This window comes from Lotus japonicus, chromosome 4, assembly GCF_012489685.1.
Source record: "Lotus japonicus ecotype B-129 chromosome 4, LjGifu_v1.2".
Lineage (NCBI taxonomy): Eukaryota > Viridiplantae > Streptophyta > Magnoliopsida > Fabales > Fabaceae > Lotus > Lotus japonicus.
In genome coordinates, this window is record NC_080044.1 from 45,001,178 (window position 1) to 45,011,698 (window position 10,521).

The window sequence follows — 10,521 nt, forward strand, 5'->3', positions numbered from 1 at the left end:
AAAACGAGCAAAACAAACAAGCAAAACAAACAGACGTTACGGCAACGCACATGCATCGTGTTCAAGTGTCGTGCCGTCTACAAGACGCCACTAGCGCCTCTACGCCCACGCCGGTGGCGACACCGGCGAGGGGTGGTGTGAGTGGAACATGTGACATAAAAGTTTGGGACCACCAAACCATGCACATGTGACACTATATCCTCTCTTTGTCCCTTTATTGAATGGTTGACATTTAATGATATATAAATACTTTAAAAAGTTGCTCCACTTTCTATGTGGGACTTGTTTCAAATCCATTCAATGCAAATCAACACACTTGTCATTTTGGAGCATTATGTAATTATTACTACTTGAGTAATTATTACAACACGAACCACATACATATCGCAACGATATGTTGCTCTTCTATATGTAATTATGCAACAATGATATATACACACCTCATTTTTTAAACACTTCATTTCCACCTCTTTTTGTTTCTACCTCTCTCATCTTATCATCTATCACATCTCATACTTTCTCTCTCTTACTTTTTCTTTTCTTTTTATCTCTCTCCTCGTTCTCCCTCTTCCACCTCAAATGAGAGGTGTGTATGTAACATTATTCATAATTATGTATGTATCCTTTTCGTTCAGTGTCTTTTGTTCATAGAGGCGCGCCGCCACCAGCATCGTGTTCCACCACGCCAACTATGAGACACACGACGGCCTCATCGACAACTTCAAGAAATCTCACCCTACGACGAGCATGTACAGCTCCACCGTGCGCCGTCTTCCCCATGATCCAAGAGATCCTCGAATACCACAAGCAGTATGATGAAATCACCATTCCCTTTGGTAAAGCTGGCAAGTTCGACCGCCCTCGCCTGTTCGACCAAATGTATCACCACCAGGTCCCTCAATGCACAGCCAGGTCACTTACCACTTCCCTCGCCGCCAACAGGTACAACTCCATTCTGAAGCAAAATAGGGTAAAAAGAAGAAATGTACGCCACACAGTGGTTTGTTATCTCTCCTATTTCTTATCTTTATAGTGAAAAATAGGGGGAAAAGGTAGATCTCTACATCCGGCATCATAACCCATAATCAATCTCCTACTTAACATATCTCCTTTCTATATTTTAGGTGAAAAAAAAAACAAAGAATTTCTAATATGTTGGCCATCACTTGCTTTGAAAGAGGATGGCCAAGCAATGCAGATAGCTGCAGCTGCTATGCTCAACTATGCTGGCCAGAATGGAGATGAGTTCCCACTTAGAGGAAACATGTACATAAAAATCCATTTATGTAAGTCCAAGATTTGAAAAATGGTAGAACTAGCTATTACATTGGTGTGTTTAGTCTTTTAACTATTTAGTCCTTTACACTTTAACTATGATAATATATTATTGACAATTTAAATTTGATAGTATCTAATTTTTGTAATTGCGCGCTTTATGGTGCCTTATTGCAGGTTTTCTAATATCTATGTTTTGCTCTGGAACATTTATATTGTGAGAAAGGGTAGATAATTGAATGGTCTGGTTAGTCTTAACCTTTCATCCTTGTATTTTAATTTGACTGTTTTTTTTATACTTTTTTTTTCATACTTTTCTCATTCTCTTCGAATTTTCTTTTTATAGTTTTTTCTCTGGAAGGGATTTAGGGAGGAGGGTAGTTAAGTTCCTTGGTGAAGAAGCTATGATTTGATGGTAGATTGAACTCTTTCCAGCTTGAGCATACCTCAGGTATACATCCACAAACATTCTAAAGTTCTATTTCAGACAATGCAACCAATTTGAAACATCACATGCATTCCCGTCAGCTATTTTTCTTCACTTTTCTAATTTGCGTCTGATGTTGCAAGTTAAGGATATGAAAATTCACAGTGAAGATGGATGGCTCTTTGCGGCAAAGATCTTAAACATGTATTCAGATCCAATGGTTAGAAAAAAAATATAATTATTTTATGATTGCTATGTACTATGACACATTGGTTTATGTAGTTTTAACAATGGAGAATGCAGCTGCTATCTTAACTACTAAGAACAATCAGTTAACAAAATAAAAACTATTTCATGATTGGCATATATTATAACAGATTGGTAATATAATTATAACATTTGACAATAAAGTTGCTTCTTAAGAGCATGAGAAAATCATTGACTTCAGGAGAAATATAAATTTGACTATTAAATTTAACAGTTTTCTCATTCTTTGTGAATTTTCTTCTTAGAGTTTTTGCTTTGAATGGGATTGGGGGAGGGTAGTTAACAAGTTATCTGACTGACCAATGGCTGTATTTTTGGCATCTATGTTAGAACAATGTTTTTGTTACTGTAGTTGCTTCAATCCAATATCAAGCACTGACAGTAAAATGCAATGATGCTTACTACAAACTCAGCAATACCAAGGCACATATACAATCTTACGCTTTTTATGGTGGGTCCTTTGTGAATCTGCTTAAAAACAAATTGGGTTTGTATATGCACTTGCAGTGCCTCTTTAGATTGAAACTGATTTGTTAATATTGCAATTTCAGTTATCTGACCAAGTATTCCCATGATGGAACTTGATTCTGCTTTTGAGCAAAAAATGATCTTGCAAAAGCAGTACTGACATAACTTGAAAAAGGAATTCTTTCTTTTTTAGTGTGTTGTAAATTAAGAAAGAAGTACTAGCACATTCGTTTCTGATGAAGGTTTAAATCAAAAGATCAATTTTTTTTTATTAAATTTACGATATGTAGAAAGTATATTAAAGCCTAAAGAAAAAAGAATAGAAAAACTACATCCTTATCATATAAAATTTGATAATAATGGAGATTTAAGTTAGTGTTTAATCATGAACCTAATGGCAGTTTCATGTAAGATATTTAGTGAGATTGACCTCAAACTATGTTCTTTTTTAGCACATAACAAAAAGACTATGTTGTTGGAAAGTCAAGAGTCTTTTAGTTGCTGATATGCCAATGGAACCTGTTATAGTAAGTGATAGTACTTGCTCATTGCAACTACCACTTGCCCATGCCTGACTTATTGCATCAATTGTCAACTCTATTAAGAGGTTATGGTATTGCAAGCTTTATCAACCTTATTTATGACAAAAGGTTTGTTCTTCACAACGCAAATTTCTGGTATTTCAAGATGGTTTGTCTCTTGGTTAAATTGAACCTCTTGCTAGGAAAGTTTCATAAACAGAAAACTTTGGTCATTAAGCTCTGTTAAATTTGATGGTTCTGGTAACTCCTTCAATTAACCTTCTAATTGTGGTTCTTATGGAAATATTTCCTCTTTTCTTTTTCCTGAATAGATGATTTTGCATCAATTATGTTCTTTCCATATGCTTTGAAATATTGAAGTATTCATTATTTTTTCCTTGGTTAAAGTGAATTTATGTATTTCTTTGTTTTTTCCTCCATATAAGATGTGATATGTAAGTGATTTAATTTATGCGATGCCTGCACGCCGTCAACCTAACATTTATCTATGGCTTTCTGTACTTTCAATCCTATTCTTCAAAGTTGGATTTAGTCATGATCTATAACTATTACCCAAAATTTTGTTGCAGTTCCCCCATTTTTGTCACCTCTATTCCCTTTATTGGGAGTTGAGTCAGGTTCTAACATTTTCTTCTCAGACTGATCATGACCACATGGATCTTTGGTAAAATCTCAAGATCCTGCCATTTGTGAGACCTTATCACAGGTTGAAATTGAACCTTGAGCTTGTTTTTTTTTTTGAAATAATAAGTTTTGAGTAGTCAAATTGACATTGATATAAACAGTTGCAGAAAAACTCAAAGCTATAGAGAACTCAAGGCTTGTGATGGTGATTTTACTTATCTAGGGTCCCATCACCTTGCTCTGCTTCCTTTGATTGTTTACCGGACACACTCCTCTTGGATTTCCAATCCAGCAGCGCTGAAGAGTCGGTTTTCACACTTGACAATGAGCTCTTTCCATATGGTCCGTGCTGCTGTTCTTGCTATGGTAAGCATGTTGTTGGAGCCTAAAAAGAGGTGAAGCTGAGATTTTAAGGCAGTGTTGAGGTCCTACAAGGTATCATGATGAATTGAAGATGATCAGAGTATTTCTGGAGAGCAATGGACATAGCTCCTTATGCTGTTGGCAAGCTCTATCAGCACTTTTGGTACATTTGTTGCAAGCCTCATGCATAATTTTGTTGCAAGCCTCATGCAAGGGTACTCGAACAGATCCTGGAGTCTAACACAAAATATCTAATTTTTTTTTTTTGAAATTGGAATAATATATTAAAATCAAAATATCTAATTATGCATACCTTTTCTTTTTCTGAATTGCATTCAGTTAATTGAAGTCTATTTACATGCTCACGCACTTCCAATATAGGCCTTTTGAAGGGGGAAAGAAAAGATATCTCTTAACAAAGATACCATAATAAATATTGCAAATGAAATCTACAATATATTAAATCAATTGTACCCTTCCCCGCGCAACGCGCGCGTTTAGTCTAATTTGAGTTAATTTTAGAAGCATCCTCATGTCATTGTTAATTGTTGCATTTTTCGCAAAAGGACAAAGTCAATTTTAATGGTAGAGTTATTCATAAGAATGACTAATGATAAGATAAGTAGTTGTCACATCCAAGGTTGTCAATCTTTAGAGATTACCTAATCTCGTGGAGGGGAGGTAATCTCGTAACGGAATATTGAGATTACCTCATGCAAAAATAATACTTTTAAAGTCATGATAATGACGAAATCACACTAATAGTCCTAAAAATTATCTAAATCATCCAAAAACGACAATTAAAATCATGCATAAAATTATCAAATATCCAAATCTAAGGTACGTAAGTCATAATAAATTGATGACAAACATCAATAGAAATTATGATAAACATAAAACAAGAACAAATAAGTTACTAGAAGTTATGTGAGTGGAACGAACAGTGGCTGTGAATGCAAGAATGATGATTGATTTTGTTACAAATCTTAAATTGGTGGGTCAGATGTTTGAAATGCCCATGTACTACTCATTTTTTTGATATTTCAGACCAAGTAAGCTAATTTCGTAATCTCGTGGTAATCTCGCGATATTACAAGAGATTAAGAGATATCTCTAGATATCACCTGAGATATGACAAAATAGTTACTACGCCCTACTGATCTCGTTTTTTGTACCTGATATTGTAATCTCGTAAGAGATTAAGAGATATCTCTGAAAATTCACAACAATGGTCACATCGACCAGACTAGTAACATCAATTTTCTCATCCCACCTCACCTTTATTTTTCCTTTTCTCCAAAATTATTTGACATGTAATGTCGCATTGTCAAATCAACTCCAATCACGACGAAAAATTGGGTATAGAAGAAAGTTGGTTAGTTAAGAGTGGTGTCGGAATCCGAGAGAGCTGAAGTGTAGTTTTTTCCAAACAACATCATTGATGGTTAGAACTGGCCAGGAAATGCCCTTAAGGCGGTAGTTGAACGGCGATTCGAGCCATGGATTTTGTTGTGGACCTTGCAAGGACTCCAATGGTGGTGGACTCGCTGTGAGTGGAGATCGAAAGACTACGCCCCAAACTTTTTGATGGAGATCTGCCATTGCTTATTATATACACTATTTAAATATTTTCAAACGTAATTACTAAAAATGAAATGTAAATAAAATAGAGTGATATTGATATAGTTTCCATTTTTTTAAAAGGGGGATCAATTGATTCTTGGAGTTAATTTTTTTTGTAGATTTCAACAGATTCTATTAATTAAATATGTTGTCACATATTTTTTTTTAAGGTCAATAATATGTATATATATAAAGGGAAGGAAACAAAGAAGGAGGTTGGCACTAGGGGTGCCAACAGCCCTTACAAAAAACATAGTTCCCCAGCCAATGAAACAAAAGGAAAACAAAAGCAGATCTAGTCAACAACTAAGAGGTAGAAAAAATAGCCAGCGCCCAACAACCCTTAACCCCTTGGAAACCAACAACACAATACACAATACACCAAACCAGAAGAAGAGAAGCACCAAATATAAATGATGATAATGATTCAGGTAAGGTGCAAAGTACCACAATAATGTGATGAAAATAAAGCATATGTGGTGATAACAGAATATAGGGAGGGAGACAGAAAAAACTTCATTAGGTAAGGCACATATTGCTCATGTATAAACATTACTTGTTATTGATACCTTCATCTCTTAATTTCTTGAACAATTCAATTCCACTGCAATGATCAAATTTTGTGCATATAGCATCTAATGTGGAAGTGTAAGTGATACCCTTAGCTGGTTTAGCTTTATCGCGCATTTTTTCTAGAAGCGCAAATGCATGCAAGAATCGTGCTGAATTGCATAGTCCGTGAATAAGAGCATTGTATGTTACTGCATAAGGACTGATATTCCTATAAGGCATTTCATTGAAGAGACTCGTAACTTCATCCACATATTTAGAATTTCAAAATGAAAAAAAAAGTCATAATGGAGGTCAACCTTAACAAAAAAAAAAGTACAACGTTTAGCACTTAGCATCGAGTGGTATAACAAAAGGATACAACTTCTAGCACTTTGCATTATGTTCTATAACAAATGGAGAAAGAACATTGGAAATGAAAATAAATGAATGATACATTGAAGAGGTAATATGAGCATCAATTCAACCTGTGTTGCGCGTTTGTCCGAACTCAAAGTTGTTTAGAGAAAAGGGACAATAAAAGTGAATTTTATCATTATTACAAGGTAAAATGAAACATTTAATTACTATGCTCAATAAGGTCGGACTTGTTAACAAGGTCTCAAAGTAAAAGAAGAACCAAAATGGGAGATTCTCTAGCATGTTAATTGTCTCTCCCTTTCTCTGCAACAGAAAAGTCATGTAGCTCTGTTTTTGTGGTGCGAAAAAATAGAACAAAGTCACTCTCACTCACTCCAAGTAAAATGGAACACTCAATGGCAATACTCAATAAGAAAATGCTTGTTAACAAGGTCTCAAAGTTAAAGAAGCACTGAAACGGGAGATTCTCTAGCCTGTCTATTGTCTCTCCCTCTCTTTACAACAGAAAATAATTTTAACTCTGTTTCTATGATGCAAAAAAACATAAAAGAGTCACTCGCACTCACTCTTAGTAAACTGAAACACTTAATTAAATATGTTGTCACATATATTTTTTTGGAAGGCCAATAATATGTGTATATATATAAAGGGAAAGAAAGAAAGAAGGAGGTTGGCACTAGGGTTGCCAACAACCCTTACATAAAACATAGTTCCCCAACTAATTGAACAAAAGGAAAACAGAAGCAAATCTAATCAACAACTAAGAGCCATAAAAAATAGCCAACGCCCAACAACCCTTAACCCCTTGGAAACCAACAACACAATTCATCAAACCAGAAGAAGAAGCACCAAATATAAATGATGATGATGATTCAAGTAAGGTGCAAAGCCACAATACTGTGGTGAAAATGGAGCATATGTGGTGGTAACAGATTATGGTGAGGGAGACAGAACAAACTTCATCAGGTAAGACACATATTGCTCATGTATAATATTACTTATTATTGATACTTTCATGTCTCTTAATTTCTTGAACACTGCAATTTCGCTGCATTGATAAAATTTTGTTCATAGAGCATCTTGTTATTGTATGTTATATCATCATCTAGTGTAGTATTATTGCGCATTTGCTTATGTGCGAGTTTTCTCTACATAAGCCACACATTGTGTCCTATGTGTAGCTTTCTTCTTCTGTTCGATAAAACACAATTTTTTCAGTTTCTCTACATAAGCCACAAATTGAGTGGTGGTGGTGGTGAAGCTTCAAAGATAGAGGAGACGAGATAGCAAATAGAGAAAGGCACTGATCAAGTCAACGGTAATGCTTCCTTTTTTCTTGGTGATTTAACTGTGATATGCATTCTGATTCTCCGCCGTCCACCACCGATCTGCCATCAACCTCTTTCTCTCTTTTCCCCTCTTTTCTGTGCCTACGCGTGCAAGATCTCAACCAGACAAAAAGCAGAGAAGGAGAGTGAGAAAGGAGGGCGATAAAGATTGAGGGAGAGGGTACCAATGATTTCTTTTTTTTTTCTTTTTTTTATGGACAATATCTTTTCTATTTTCTGAATGTGGGAGGAAGCACGTTAAACCCTAAAAGTCTAATATTTAATTTGGGCCTAATCATTTTATGTCCATGTAAGACCCAAGTTTTTAAGCTTAGAATAAGTGGAAGAGATTTCCATTTACGATTAAGTTTGACGTATCGTGAAGGAAAAACCTGAACAAGAGTTTATCGAATGAAATAAATTTGTGAAGGAGAAAGTTCAGGAAAAGTCTAAGGATTTTATCAAAATCGATAAAAGGTATAGCACGATCGATATACGCTTAAACCTAGGGCGGAAACCCTAGCAAATAGCTAGTTTACACTTAAAGTCACGATGGAAACTAATTCCAAAAATCTTCAGAGAAATGTTAGAACTTCTCTTAATACTTATATGACAATCGTTTCAAGGAGAAACTCTAGGTTGTACGAACGTCCGATTCCAATCCTCGGAAGTTTGCCGAAACTAAAACCCTGATAGTTCAAGAAACCTAGAATGAACGGTTGATGAAGACTTTTTCTGTTCGGAGCTTCAAATAAAGATTTCATCCGCGTATGCCCACTCTAATCGACGTTTCAAATCTTTCTTCAGAAGGAAGTTTCTGCATCCGAGGTCAAAACCATAAAGTGCATTTGAAGCCGGTAAGCATTAAAAACAAGCCTCGAAAACCAAAAATCATACTGATATTTCTTTGAAGAATTAGAAGATTCAGCGGGGAGAATATCGTGTCTAAAATACGTTGGAATCAGTAGGAAAGAATCGGAATCACTCTCATATTTTTATCTTAACTCTATGAGCTAAATCCTCCGATATCTAAACAAATCTGTACCGGTTTACAAAATATCTTCTCAAAAATATCTTCACAAAATATCTTCTCAAAATATCTTTGATAAATATCTATTCATTCTTATCCGATCTTTACAAATATCTATTCATCCTTATCTGATCTTCACAAATATCTATCCATCCTTATCCAATCTTTACAAAATATCTTCCATTTCATTCACTATATATAGGTTGTTGTAGCTTGAAAAATGAAAAACAAAAACCTCACAAACACACACACACAACCCGCGGCTTGGAGAGAAGAAGGAGGAGGAGAGCTTTTCGCCGATTCTTGTCTGATCGTTCCATAGTTCGTTGCTACGCGTAGGCCTCAAGGTACTGATGCTAATCCTTACTTCTGATCGTAAATTCTGTAGCTTTTCTCTATACTTTTCTGTGCTCTTAGTTTTGAGGTTTTTGCAAAACTATCTAGATAACTTCATCTTTCTATCTAAACTTATTCCCTGCGTGCCCTGAGCATGTTTAGCGGATTACATTTCGCCGATTCTCGCCGAAATGCCGCCGAGTTTCAATTCTGCTCATAATACCCATTTTTGGCTAAAGTTCCAACCTTTGGGCTTAAAACCCTCGACTGAGCTTAGCGTTAGTAAGATTAGTCGTCATAATCGTCGTTAGTATCAACCCCATCTAATTTGTTTTTCGAAACTCTGATTTTGAAATTCTGAGCTGAAAATAATGACCAAAATACCCCTGCGACAGTTTTCGATCCGATAATTTTTCCGAGTTTAGATTAACCTTAGTTACGACTAATGATAACCTAGGAACCAAGTTTGATCGAAGAAAAATCGACACACACAATTACCATGTGTGGCCGAGAGCTACCCTAGGAGGAGGAAGAAAATTCTTTTTCGAAAACTTGTCCTTTCGCGCTAGAGTATCGTACCTCGGAGTATATGCTACTTCGTGTAACCTTAGTGAGCATTGATTGCTGAGTTTCTGATAGATTCTGAGGGAATTCTGTGGTTTTTACTCTAAAGGTTCTTTTGAGGAATTTCCCGAAGAACAAGGAGCTGATTGTGAAGGAGCGTTTGAAGAGAACCCTGGAGAATCTACAGGTGAGGGCTTCTCACTGAAATATTAGCTAATGCTTTAGGTGTCGACGTATTCGACTTGATTTACTGTTTATGCACTTATTTGTGTTTGATTGGGAAACGTTTTCTGAGGCTTCGGCTGACAATGTAGATTATTCATCTACTGACTGTTTCTTTGAGTTTGAATCATATGCTATGTGCTAAATGGTTAATTTAGGATGTGTGATATCTGCTCTATATTCTAAGTGCTACATGGTTAATCTAGGATGTGATAATATATGTGCTATGATTGTTGGACTGTGCTAATTTAACTATGTCATTTCACATATATTTGTGGTACTGAGGAGTGAGAATAACGGGCAGGTCATGCTGATTTTATTTTGAGATTTTGGGGAAAGTTTGATAGGACGAACGAAGTTCGGGCCTTGTTACGTTTTAGTGGATCGAGACATTCTTTGGGATTTAATTGGGATTATGGGATTCTTCGAAAACTCGTAGGAAATACGATAAGACTAAAAGGAAGCTATTTTTACAAGGAAAATTCATAAGATACTAAACAACCTCTAAACCTTTAAATAATG

General features: G+C 35.6%; 1 long non-coding RNA gene across 5 annotated transcripts; it reads left to right on the forward strand.

Moving 5' to 3' along the window:
- The first annotated feature begins 507 nt into the window (after nucleotides 1–507).
- LOC130714845 (uncharacterized) lies at nucleotides 508–4,319 on the forward strand. Of its 5 annotated transcripts, none has more exons than XR_009011466.1 (6): nucleotides 510–942; nucleotides 1,125–1,286; nucleotides 1,453–1,522; nucleotides 1,622–1,726; nucleotides 1,846–3,685; nucleotides 3,765–4,319. It is a non-coding gene; the product is annotated as an uncharacterized LOC130714845 (long non-coding RNA). The 5 variants fall into 5 exon arrangements; XR_009011467.1 differs by having other exon boundaries at nucleotides 511–942; nucleotides 1,851–3,685; XR_009011465.1 differs by having other exon boundaries at nucleotides 508–942; nucleotides 1,125–1,309; nucleotides 1,622–3,685.
- The last annotated feature ends 6,202 nt before the right edge of the window (nucleotides 4,320–10,521 follow it).